This window comes from Mastigoproctus giganteus, chromosome 2 (assembly GCF_048544385.1).
Source record: "Mastigoproctus giganteus isolate SK-2022 chromosome 2, ASM4854438v1, whole genome shotgun sequence".
NCBI lineage: Eukaryota > Metazoa > Arthropoda > Arachnida > Uropygi > Thelyphonidae > Mastigoproctus > Mastigoproctus giganteus.
Genome location: NC_143576.1, coordinates 128,451,356 through 128,465,623, shown reverse-complemented (window position 1 = coordinate 128,465,623; position 14,268 = coordinate 128,451,356). Strand labels below are relative to the sequence as shown.

Below are 14,268 nucleotides of genomic sequence, written 5' to 3'. Positions count from 1 at the left end.
TAAGTTTCAGTATATACTGTTTTTTCTCTTCTTCTGTTATCTCAAAGACCTTCATAGTCAGTTTTTTTTTTTTTTTTTCCCCTTTCTTTTCTTACATGTATATCAAGTGTGCACCTTACCATTTTGTGATCACTTCCAATTTACCTTGTTCAGGACAGTAACATCATTCACGATATATCTTCTGTTAGTGAGGATGAAGTAGATTTCATTAGTTGTTAATCCATTTGGGCTCTTCCGTGTCCACTTTCTGTTCACCCTTTTCTTGAAAAAAAAAAAAAAAAAAAAAAAAATTTTCATCGCTGACAATCCTCGATATTCTGCAAATTCCACAAGTCTTTCATTTCTTTCACCAATTCAAAAATTTTGTATAGTTCTCCTTTCTGCACTCTTTTGTCTCTTTCCAACCTTAGCATTAAAGTCCCCTGTAATGATAGTGTAGTGGGTTTTCTGCTCATCTAGAAGACTCAATTTTGTTGTACATTTCTTCAACCTCTTCATCATTATGGCTCGATGTTGGTGTATAAATCATTATAACCTTTAGCTTCGAGTAAATTATGGCACTATTTAAATTTTTACAGCCAACCAGAACTGTCTTGGAATGTTATATGCTCCTGAAAAGATGCATCATACTCCACATACTTTTCTTTTATTAACAGCCCTGATCATGGGTGCTGGCAGGATATTTTGCAAGGTGTCTATTCTCAGCATAATTTCTTTCAGTATGTGCCTTTGGTAGTGCACTTTCAAATTCTTGATAACGCCTTGGTCCATTGGCTACAGTTTAGACAAGGTATTCAGAGGGAAGAAAAGAAACTTCACACTTGTATGTGGAAATAAATTTTTTTTGTTAGCCAAATTTCAGAATACATGCAATATCTTAATTAAGTCAAGGTTGACTGATTTACATGTACAGCTGAGCCAAAATTTTGTGATCAGTGAAAGAAAGCACTACACAGACTGTGAACGCATTCGGGAGAGCATATTTTTGTAGAATTTGTATTGTTTTAATATATTTAATATATTTCAATAAATTAATGAAAATATTAAAAATTGTGTATTACTTCAAAATCCAAAGGTGATGCATTTGCACCACCTTGCCAGTACCCATGGCCCTGATATGGTCATTGGCATGTTTTGGTCTCAAATAAACTTCACCCACTTAAAAATGGCTTCATCTACATCTTCATACAGGCATGATTACGCATGCTTCCGACTAGGTCACGTTTCCTCAAACAGTTTGAGAATTGAATCACAGTTTTTCAGAATGGTTGACACACTACTGCTAGGGATACCAAATTTTAAAGCATTTTTTTTTTTTTTTTTTTTTTTTTTAATGCCGTGATCTACACTATTAAGCACTTCCACTTTTTCCAGTACATTCAAGGATTTTCTCTTAGACATTGTAAGGTTGCTTGCACAGCAGCTAAAACAAAATTGATTTAGGGACCACTTGTATTTACCAAGTAAACAGAGACAGGAGAAATTTAGTGAAAGTGCAAATGACTCATTTCTGAGATAAAAAAAATCACTTTCTCCTAATTCTCTAATAGCATGCTTCCAGTATATGCTCACATTAGAGATGACCAGAGCCAATGTCCATGTCAGAAATATAGAGAGACTTCTCTGTGCAGTAAAGGCAGCTGTATAGGTTTTATGAGGAAATTGTGGAATGTTTTTTAGCTCTTAATTCATGCTTTCTACAGCATCAGTTCTATTGCCTAAAGGCCAGAGGTGCGAACGTGTACCCAGATCTCTCAAAATCAGTTATATGGAAATTTTATTTGTTATACATAAACTATTTTCACTGTAATGACCAAGGGGAAATCAAAAAAATTCACTACAATAGAAAATTCGCTGTATGGAAGTTCGTTAAAGAGGTGTGTGTGTGTGTGTGTGTGTGTGTGTGTGTGTGTGTGTGTGTGTGTGTGTGTGTGTGATTAATAGCATAAACTTCCTAGCATAACCAATGGATAGCGTTATTACTGCATTAGGAATATTAATTTTAGTATTTTTAATTATACTGAATTTGTACAAAAATCATGCCTCAGACCAGAGGAGTAAAGCAAAGGACTCAAGGTAGTGAGCGTGCTATGGCTCAGGGAGAGAACTAAGAGGTGCAATTATCCTTCAAATCACTGCCTTATCAAATGTACTGCTTGTTTGATGTATCTGGAATGGAACATGATATTGCCAAGAGGAATGTGCATGTGTTTGAGGTAAGGAATGTGGCACGAACTCAGCTTTATTATGGGCCTTTATGAGAGTGTGAAGAACAGGGTGAATGCCCTCGAAGGATTTAAATGGGGGGGGCGGTTCATCAAGCTGTCAACAACCCACATGAATGCCAGAACTTGCAGCTGACCATCAGGCAACACAGTGGCAACCACTAAGGCAGAATATGTTGGTCCCACAGGAGCTAGTTGTTGCTGGTGGCTCTATTTTCAGGGAAATGGGAAATATAATGTGCAAGAAGAATAGGTGGAATAGGAACAGGATATGTCTGCCAGAGGCAAAAGTTGATGACGTTGTAGAGCAGATATCATCTTTTAAGGCTGATAAGGTGATATTGTTATACACATTGGTGCTAATGACATTAAGAGTGAGAGAACTGCGAACTTGCATAACAAGTACAGAGCAATGTTGGAAAAGTAATGAGTTAGTTTTGAATTTTAGTGTCTGCAATTTGGCCCCAGACAGACTGTGCAAAGCTCAGGGGTAGAATTTTTATTAGTGTGGTCTGTACTTGTTAACAAAAGAGATTGCTTCTACAGGGCTGGGATAATCAGAAAGGGTGCAAGAATATTTGCTTATGCTGACAAGGCAATGTTAGGTCGGCGCCTCCGTAGCTAGGTGGGAAGGAGCAGCAGTGCGTAGCACACGCTTCTTGATTAGACCGGGGTTCGAGCCCATCACCACCAAATACGGAGGATGCGGAAAGGTCAGGGAATGACCACCGCATATTCCAGAGCAATATGGTCTTAGTTGCTTAATGCTCCTAAAAACCAAATAACAAACAAACAAAACAAAACAGCAATGTTAGGTGGGTTGGAAAACTGCTAGCTTGGTGGGATATACAAACCAATAGATTAACAGTAACCACAGTTCGAGGTGAAAGTGATTCTTACACTGCTTCTATTGGAAAGCAGCATACTGGAAAGTAAGGTGCTAGGAATTTCAGTGACTGCTGAGAGTTATTGTGGAACAAATAAATACATGAGCTGTGTTAGAGTGACTAAGAACAGGTTCATGTATACTTGTATGTACACCAATGCTAGGAGCATAGAAAATAAATTTGACGAATCTGAAGTGCTGGTCAAAATATCAATATGATACATAGAACACTTCTGTATGCTACTCTTCAGAAATTAAAATGAATATAACATTAACGCAAAATGATTAAAAATAATTATTTTCAATTTATTCCTCTTTACTGTAATCATTTTGCGTTAATGTTATATTCATTTTAAGTTCTGAAGAGTTTAATTTCTTTTGCAGAAGGTGGAAAAGAGGAAGAAACGGATACATTTATTAAAAGTTAAAAAAGAACTAGATAAGAATGTAAAAAAGGACCATGTAGTTATTTTGGGAGATTATAATGCTCTGGTAGTGAAGAAGCCAATAAAAAATATTATGGGATGTATGGAGAAAATAAAGTAAATGGAAATGGATATAAATTAGAGATTTTGCAACATTTAATAATTTAAAAATAACAAATACATTTTTTAGAAAACGTGATATTCATAAATATAACATGGTCGACAAGGGGTACACAGTCAGTAATAGTAAATCAAAAATTAGTAAAACAATGTCGAGATACTAGGGTGTTTAGGTAGGATATGATATTAATTCAGATAATTTTTTAGTGGCTTCAAAAAAGAGTTATGGGCTAAATGGAAGAAGAGAAAAGTTTTTAAACAGGGGAAGGAGGAGTTGGGTTATAAAGTATATCTACTTCAAGAAGAAAGTATACAAATTTTATATGAAAAAAAGGATTAAAGACAAAATAAGTAAAACATCGAAGAGAGAACAATAGAAGAAGAATGGAATAATATATAAAATAATGCAAAAGAGACACTAGGACAATTCAGGAAAAACTATAAGAAGAGGGGGTAAAGATATGAAATGAAGAAATAGCTAAAGCAGTACAAGATAAATATCTTATATATATATACAAAACAGGACAAGTGAGAATGAAGAAATATATAAACAAGAACGCAACAAAACTAAAGACATAAGGAAGGCTAAAGCAGAGTCATGGGATAGATTTATAAGCACAACAGAACATGATGTTCATGGAAGACAAAATTTGGCATATAAAATGATGAAAAACTTGAATAGCACAGGGAAAGACACTTCAAGAATAAATATAATACAGGAAGAACAATGGGAAAAAGCATTATGAAGAATTGTGAAAAGACCCAACATATCAAATAGAAGGATCCAGTTAGTGACATAGATCCGATAACGAAGGAAGAATTGGAAAAGGCATTGAAAGCTACAAAAAATAGGAAAGCAGTAGGAATGGATGGTATAAATGCAGAACTGATCAGGTATGGAGGAAGTTTTTTAAAAAAGATAGGATACTAGATTTATTTAATAAATGTTGGGAACAATATAAAATACCAGAAGAATGGAAGATAGCAAAAATTATTTCAATATTTAAAAAAGGAAATAGAAATGATACAAAGAATTATTAGTTACTGCATACTAAATACAGTATATAAAATGTATAGCAAAATAATAGAATTAAAATTATCTCTGATGAAATATTAATAGAAGAACAGGCAGGATTCAGAAAAGGAAGTTCATGTACAGATAACATATTTATATTAAAACAAATAATAGAAAAACGAAAAGAGTTTAATTTAGAAATGCATTTATAGATTATGAAAAAGCATTTGATCGAATAAACAGATGAAAATTATGGGACATATTGAGTAATAAAGGATACCCAAAGCATCTTACAAAAATAATAGTTTATATCAAGGAACAAAAATAGTAATAGATACAGGTAATAAATTAACAGAAGAAAGTATAATAAATCAAGGAGTTAGACAGGGATGTAGCTTGTCACCAACGTTGTTTAACATATATATCGAGGATATGATATGTAAATGGAAAGAAGAAATTAATACAGGCATATATTTAAATACAAAGAATAGGATTAATAAACTGTTATTTGCAGATGATCAAGTAATTATTCAAGATAGTGAAGGTAATTTATAAAGAGCTGTATTTAAATTAAACCAAATAACAGAAGAATATAAAGTTAAAATATCAACAATGAAAACAAGAACAATGGCTTTTAAGGGGAAAATATGGTGAGAACAAAAATAGTTATAGACAAAATGTTAGAACAAGTAAAACATTTTAAATATCTAGGATGTGATATAACATAAGAAGATATGAACCAGAAATTGGCAAAATTTCAAAATATGTGTGGAACAATAAAAAGAACTCTAGTTAAGAAAACAAGAAAGAAACACAATTTAAATTTTACAAAGTAATGGCAATACCAACACTTCTTTATGGTTCTGAAACATGGATACCAAAACAAAGAGACATTTAATAGAATACAAGCTGCAGAAATGAAATTTTTAAGATATGTTAAAGGATGTATAAAATTAGATAAAATACCAAATGTAAATATTAAAAAGGAATTAAAATTCACTCAATTAATGAAAAAATTATAGAATATAGACAAAGACGGAAAGAACATGCAGAAAGAATGGAAGATAATAGATTCCCAAATTAGCTTACACATATACAGCAAAAGGGAAAAAGACAGAGGAAGACCGAAGAAAAGATGGACAGACCCCTTAGAGATCGGAATAGGCGGATCGTTTAATCCATGAAGGAAGATAGGATAATTTCTGAAGAGTAGCATACAGAAGTGTTCTATGTATCATATTGAGGTAAATTTCTCTTCTTCTTCTACAAATACTGAAATCAATGTAGAACGTATTGAGCATTATAGCTCTGGTTTATACTATCTAATCTCCAATTCGTGGTCTTTTATGTGCATGCGCAAAGACAAATAATCTGTATTTAAGATTTATGCCCACACATACTCAGTAATTTTCATTCACGACATATGGTCGAAAAGCTCTGTCAGGTTCAGGAAGGAAAACCGTTTTTCAAAATTTGCATTAAACTACTTTTAATTTTTTAATTGTGTTCAATTGATTTTTAATTATATTCAATTTATTATTTTTTATTGTGATAATTTTGCATTAATGTTATTTTCGTTTTAATTTCTGGAGAGTAGCATATGGAAGTGTTCTACGTATTATATTGAGCTATTTTTTTTTCTCTTATTCTTTTACAAAGATGCCAGTGTTTGTTCAAATCACATCAGTGAAATTATTCTTCTATGAGTGAAATCTTTTATTCTGCACTCCACCTTAAAACCTTGTCCTTTATCCAAACCTTGCTTTTCCAATAAATGTGCTAAGCCTCTTCAAGATAAGAATGTTGCATATCATAAATGGCTTGCATCCAAATTTCCGGATTCATTTTTTGCCTACACTAAAGCCCACAACCAATGGTGTTTCTTTCTTTTTTTTTTTTTGGTAGTTGTTGGCGCATCGGCTTCTGTGGCCATAATGCACCTCCCAAGGTTTTTGCAGTACTTTGATCCAAGCCCGAGGCAGGATTCGAACCCGTGACCTTTGGGTTGACAGGCAGGCACTATACCCACCCGGCTAGCCCGGTCGGCACAACCAATGTAAAGCGGTAATTAATCAGTCCAAAGTAGATTTCAAACAGACTGAATAGAAACTTGCTTCCTGTCCAAATGGTAGTTGAGAATTCTGGTCTCTTGCCAAAGCTATTGGCTGCAACTTTTGCTCATCTATGCTCTTATCTCTGTTAAAATCTTATGGTTCTATTGCCTTCTCAATTAAAGATAAAGCTGACTTACTAGCATCCTACTATTCTTCTAACTCTTGTATGGACTATCTTGCTAAACTACCTCCTACCATTCCCAGTAAACTACATTAAATGCCTCCTCAGGTATTCCATCAAAAGAATATCAGAAAAATTCTAAACAATCTTGATGCCAAGAAAACTCCAGGTCTGAATGGTATTTCTCCATTTATTCTCAATGCCTGTGCTCCAAAGCTTACTCCTGTTCTGTGTCACCTTTTTATACTTTCTTATTCCACTGGTGTTTATCGTTCTGCTTGAAAATGCAGAAGGATAAACACCAGTTTATTCTTTTGCGTTTTCTGGAGCAACCCCCCCCCCCACACACACACACATATTTCTTGAAAAGTACAATCTTGATCAAAAATGCTTCAATGGTCTTTGAAGCACCTGTACATAGAACACAAGATTGACTCTTTCCCCTTCAGGTATGAATTCCTTGTGAATCATGCCATTTGTCAAAAAATATGTTCAGTATTGTCTTGATCCTAGACTTCTATAAATGAAACTTTTTGGACCTTGGTAGTGATTTTAAAGTCCACTGCATGCTTCATCTCTGGGTTATACTGAAATATACAACACTTATCTCTAATGACAATAGAGTCAAGGATTTGGGATTGCCTTGAAGAATCTTTCTACTCATCTGTGAGGCTGTGTGGCAAAAATTTTGCACAGACCTTCCTTTTCCCTAAATGTTCATGCAGAATTTGACAACTCATCTCTTGATCCAACTCGTCAGTCATCATTTTGATGGTCAAACAGTGGTCTCTTGCCACAATTTTCCGAACTTTTGCAACTCTGTCCTCATTTCGAGGGGTTGATGAATGTCCACTTCTCGGGTCATTGCAAGCATTCTCACGTTGATTTTTGAACCTTTTATTCCATTCAAACACACTGGTAAAACTTAATTTTTCATCACCATAAACAGTTTTTGACTTTTGATACGTTTTTCCATAGCTGAGTGATCATTAGCAGGAGTGCAGTAGCACACACTCTTTGAGTAGACTGGGGTTGAAGCCCCTGACTGCTAAATATGGTCGATTCTCTCAACCAGTGTGGCAGATTATGGTCCATCTCCCTCAACATGAATCATTGAGGAGGCTTCCATCCTGCAGCAGATTGATAATGGCTGCAGTTTACTTTTTTTGCATTTTTCCCAGTTTAAAGCAAAATTTGATATTCGTTCATTGCAGAATCAGGAATGTTACTAATGCTAATGGAACTGGTTGTTACTTGCAACCTATCAACCTACTGGACAATCTCTGTACCATCTGTTGGAGGAAATTTGAACCACAACATACCACTTCAATTTATTTTCATACTCATTGAACATGACTGCAACAGTGCCAGTCCAAGAACTTTATTGTCAGCACACCTTATATGCATAATCCATCTACTAAAGTCTTTATTGTGCCCATCCATCTGCATGTAACACTCAACTCTCATTATCCAGATTGAAATTCACTTCAAAATCAATTTCATGTACAAGAAGTGAGTACTTTCATGACTTCATTAAAAGAGGAACGGATACCAACTATGGCCACATCAAATGGATTTATATATCCAACATATCCTACTCATTTGCCTCCACTGGATGTTGTAACTGAGCGTTCGATATCACCACAATTACACTTTATGCAAATTTGTTGTTTATGTTATAAACATGGACAGTACGGGATCATTGGCCAAGTAATAAATGTACCAGTTAACGTAAATATGATGGTTTATCAATTACCTAGAGAATTAGATGACGATTATGCCATTAATGCACATATAAAATGAAGACTCATACATAAATCATCATATCTACAAGGATGTGTGTGCAGAAGAAAATAGTGAAAATATGGTTACAGTATTTGATAAATTCACCTTTGTATAAATTCTGCGGCATAAAAGTGAGTGACGATTTCTTGGGGACAAATGATGATGGTGAACAGGAACATTCAGCGAAATATTGGAACCTGTCAACAAAGATGATGAACTATTGATAATTCAGTAACAAACATTATTTTGGTCTGAAGATAAATATTTATGTGTAGCACCATGTCAGAAATCATCTCCAACAAGTTTCATATTTGATATACAGGCAGCCCTCATTTTGTGCTAGTCCAATATGCGACCATTCGCAATAGCTCCGGTCACTAACCACAAGGCCATGAATATTTATTTTTTAAAATTTTTTTTATAAATTGAAAGTTTAAATCATCAAACAAAATTTATCATGCACTATACATGTGATCAAGGAAAATGTGAGCCAATCACAGATAATACAATATCAGTTTTGCAACTGATGGATCAGGGGGTAATAGCCACCTTTAAAGCTTATTACCTATGGCAAACATTTACAGAAATGGTAAAAGCTTCAGACGAGTCCAACATTACCATCAGAGAATATTGACGGTCTTTTGATATCTTAAAGGGCATCAATCACATTAACACAGTCTGGCAAGAAATGGCTGTCAATTGTCTAAATGGAGTGTGGCATAAACTTCTCCCAGATTCATGCATGACTTCAGAAGATTCGAGCCACAACAAAATGTTGTAGAAAACATCAGCAAGCTGGCACTAGAGGCAGAGTTAGAAGAAGTTACAGTTGAAGATGTAACTGAGCTCTTGAAAGGTCATGCACAGACTCTTTCAAATGAACACCTTGAAGCTGCAGAATTTAACCAACAGCGGGAGGAAGGGAAAAAAGATCCTCCTAAAAATTATGAAGACCAGTGATCTACAACAGATTCTTGTAGAGTGTCGAGTCTCTCATTAATGAGCTCTGCGACATTTATCACAACTGGGAGATGAGTGTCACAGTTAAAAGGGGTGTCATAATAACCCTGACCCGTTATTTTGAAATTCTTAGAAAGAAAGGAGGAAGAAATCCTGGTAACTAACACTTCTTTCTTCAAAAAAGGCAACCTCCTCAACCAGTGCCTTCAACAGAAGATCCTCAACCAGGACCTTCAAAAACCAACTAAAAATTCGGCATTACATCGAATTTTTAGTTGGTTTCTCACTGTCAAAATGTTTTGCAATTTTTTTTTTTTCCCCCCCTTCGCCTTTTCCCATTACATATAGGAGGTCAGCGTTTTTATTGTTTCGGCATACAATTTTTATGGCCGGATGCCCTTCCTGATGCCAACCCTCACCCTTTATCCGGGCTGGGGATATGCGGTGATCATTCCCCGACCTTCCGCATCCTCCGCATTTGGTGGTCATGGGCTCAAACCCTGGTCTAATCAAGAAGTAACTTTTTTTTTTTAATTACAAAAGTTTATTTCTGAACTCTAAATACTTCGGTATTGAAAGGTAGGTAAAATGTTTGGTGCCCAGAACCTAACCCTGTTATTTCCCATTAACCTCATTATATAAACTGTTCCATTTGTGCCTGTCCCCCTGATGTACATGCATGAAAATTTAAAAATGGATTGAAAATTACTCCCTTTATGATGGCATCGAGTGAAATTCGTAGATCTGATTGTCATGGAGTAACTCCCCAATATTTGCTATATATGGCAATAAAAATTATGCTATTGCGTACCGTAGAAAATTTGTAAATTGTATTTAAATCAGTAGGAATAACAGCTAACGTTACTCGTCCTATATTGGAATCAAAAGAATTCATAAACAAGTCATTAGAGTCTAACTTGCCATTTCTAAAATTAATTCCCAATTCAGTATATTATTGGAGTCAATGTAAACGAGATGTGTTTGCCATTATTCGTCAATTAGGAAAACCTACAGTTTTCTTGATGTTGAGTGCGTGTGAACCAGCATGGCCCGTATTACTATGTATGTTATAAAAATTCAGATATAAATGAGAAATTACAACTAATGAAATTATGGATCTACCTTACCTACATTAAAAAATGAAGACCCAAACGTGTGCCATATACTTTAATAAAATTGTTGAGTATACTCAGAATTTTAAAATTGTAAACTTAGTCCTTTTGGGAAAGATTGTGTTGTGAATTTCTTTAAACGCATTGAATTTCAACATCGAAGAAGTCCACATGCACATATATTATTATGGGTGAACAATGAATCCCCTGCACCATTAGAAGAAAAAGAAGGTGGGATGGAAGAAGCAATCCAAATGATAGATGCATTATGTTCTATAGAGAAAACTTCAGATTATTCAAATTTACAGTGACATTAACATACTTTTACCTGTTATAAATATAATAATGCAAACCGACACAAATGTCTATTTGAAGCATCTTTTTCGCAAACTCGTATATTGATACTGATAGTCACAGATGACAATCGAAGATTAGCTTATCGCAAAAAATATTGTAAAAGGCACAACTCATTAGAATTGGATAATCATGTTAATTTTGAAGAATTCCTTAAATCAAATCAATGCCAATCAGAAGAAGAATATTTAAATATTTTGAGGGCTGGTATCAAATGACCACATGTATTTCTTAAATGCAAGGCAGAAGAGAAATTTATGAATAATTACAATCCTTGGATTTTAGGAGTGCTGAAGTCTAATTAGGATTTACAATTTATCATAGAAGAATATTCATGTGCAGCATATGTAGTTGAATATGTGAATAAAACTAACAGAGGAATAAGCAACCTACAAAGGGAAATTATAGAGCTACAAGAAGAATATCCTGGTATGGGTATAACTGATCTAACACGAGCATTAAGTGTAGATGTATTGAATTCTGTGGAGATGAGTTCACAAGAGGCAGCTTGGTATTTATTATGATACCTGATGTCCGAGCTTCAAGATCGATTGAATACATGCCAACGGTATGACCACATGAGCATCAGTAATTAAGTAAATCAAAAGCTGAATTGGATGAACTGCAAGTTGATAGTGAGTCTTTGGATATATGGAAAGATAGTATTTTTGATAAATATGAAAAACAGGGCAAAACATTAAAAGATATAACTTTTGCACAATTTATTGGTAAATTATTGAAAAGGAAATGGGGGATGGATGAAAAGACAAGTTCCTAAAATAATTCAGTATCGTAGTTATAATACAACATTTTCATGAACATACGCAAAATGGTAACTTTACACATAATTTTATTTTCATAATGAGTTCCTGCAGTAAAGATGTTTTTAACTACTGTTGCTGTGACATCACCAGTCTCAGAGTAGAGCTTCAGCAACTCATTATGTACCTGGTACATAATTTTTATATAGGCTTTGTATCACTTTCTGGAGTTGGGTTGAGATATTTTCTTCATGTAAAATCTGTCAAAGTTTTTCCTGGTTTACATTTTCATATACTTTTTCATAATCAATAAACAGCAGAAGTGTTGGTAGTTGAAATTTCTTCTCTTTTTTCCAAAATTTGTTGTAATGAGAAGATGGCATCTATTGTACTTCTTCCTTTTCTGAGCCCTCATTGTTCTTCTAAAAATTTTTCACTATATTTATTAAGTTTATTCTTTAGTATATTAGATTTGTAAAAGAATAAGAGAAGTTTACCTCAATGTGATACATAGAACATTTCCGTATGATACTCTCCAGAAATTTAAAACGAAAACAATTAAAAAATCAAAAATCTTATATTACAGTAAGAAATAATTAACAACAATTAAAAATCAAATGAAGACAATTAAAAATCAATTTAAGGCAATTAAAAATAAAATTGGAAAACGATTTTCCTTCCTTGAAGCTGACAATGCTTTTCAACCGTATGTCATGATCACAGGAATGAAAATTACCGAAAGGGGTGAGCATGGAACTTATATAGGGATTATTTGTCTTCACGCATACACATAAAGGACCACAAGTTGGAGATTAGATGTGGCCAGCGAACATTAACAAAATTATCATGTAATGGTTTCTGCAATTAATAGTCTTATATAATTACGTTGGACACTAAGTATTTTGGCCTCTTTAAAAAAAAAAGTATATTTTTCATTAACGGCATGAAAGGCTAATTCTGACACTGCTGAACGAGAAGCACAAACTGAGTGAGAAGCACAAATTAACACGAAAATTCAGAGGAAACCACGTAGAACACTGATCAGATGAGTTGCAATCACTGCAAGAAATGTATACTAAGTCATTTATTTGTGTTGCAAACAAGAAAAGGACTGAGCAATTGTTCAGTATAGTGTGTAATTTCCATATTGGCCTGGCTACAATTTTAAATTTGGTATCTTCAAAGAATCTGTTAAGTTGTTTGTGCCCCTGTTCAACATATGGGACAGAAATAAAGTATTTTTTGATATTACTATTGTTGGTTGGTGTATTTTTTTGTATTCTATCCTTAGCTTGTACCCTAATTCTGTTTATTGTAGCATGTGGGTAACCCTTGTTTAAGAATCTGCTGGTTAATATTTGTATTTCTGAGCCAAAAGCAGATTCCATCGTTGAATATTTATAAGCATTGAGAAATTGATTAAAGACACCTACATACCGGTGTTTGTAGGTTTATGATAGATGTTAAATTGGACTTTATTCACGTCCTGAGTAAGTGTGAAATTTAGAAAATTTAATGACTTACTATCTGTATTCTCCCTCTCCAATGTAAATTCAATGCAGCAAATTTTTAACATGGACGAGAGTGCTCTCTATTGGAAAAAAATGCCGGATCAAACATACATTGCAAAGAAGTTATTTATTTTGGTTTTTTTAGGAGCATTAGCAGCTAAGGCCATATTGCTCCAGGAATATGCGGTGGTCATTTCCTGACCTTTCCGCATCCTCCGTATTTGGTGGTGACGGGCTCGAACCCTGATCTAATCAAGAAGCGTGTGCCAGCACTGCTGCTCCTTCCCACCTGGCTACAGAGGCGCCATTGCAAAGAGGAAAAGACAATGTCAGGTTTCAAGGCTTCAAAAGATTGGGCCATACTCTTGCTTGGGGCTAATGCAGCAAGAGGTTACAGATTAATACCACTGCTTGTGTACCATTCTGGAAATCCTTGTGCATTTAAGGGCAATAATAAAGCCACCCTATCCATGCATTTCCAATCGAACCAGAGAGCATGGATAACAGTATCTCTCTTTGAGGATTGGTTTAAATGCTGCTTCATTCCAAAGGTTGAAAAATATTGTAAAGACAATGACATTGATTTTGCTTCTGTTAGATAATGCTCCTGGACATCTTACGCATCTAGATGATTTCAATTCGAACGTGAGAGCCATATTTCTACCACCAAACAATGACTTCACTCATCCAACCTATGGATCAGGGTGTTATTTCGAATTTAAAAGCATACTATTTACGCACAACATTTGCTCAGGCATTGTCTGCAGTAGATGATGAGAAAAATTTTACATTAAAAAAGACTTTTGGAAATCTTACAATATTTACCACGCCATCTTAAACATTAATAAGGCCTGGGTGGAAATTACTAAAAGTTGTTTA

At 34.5% G+C, this 14,268-nt stretch overlaps 1 protein-coding gene across 3 annotated transcripts in view; it reads left to right on the top strand.

The window, feature by feature from the left end:
- The window catches only part of C3G (C3G guanyl-nucleotide exchange factor), a 410,407-nt gene that overhangs the window by 316,936 nt on the left and 79,203 nt on the right, over positions 1-14,268 (top strand). The window lies entirely within an intron of this gene.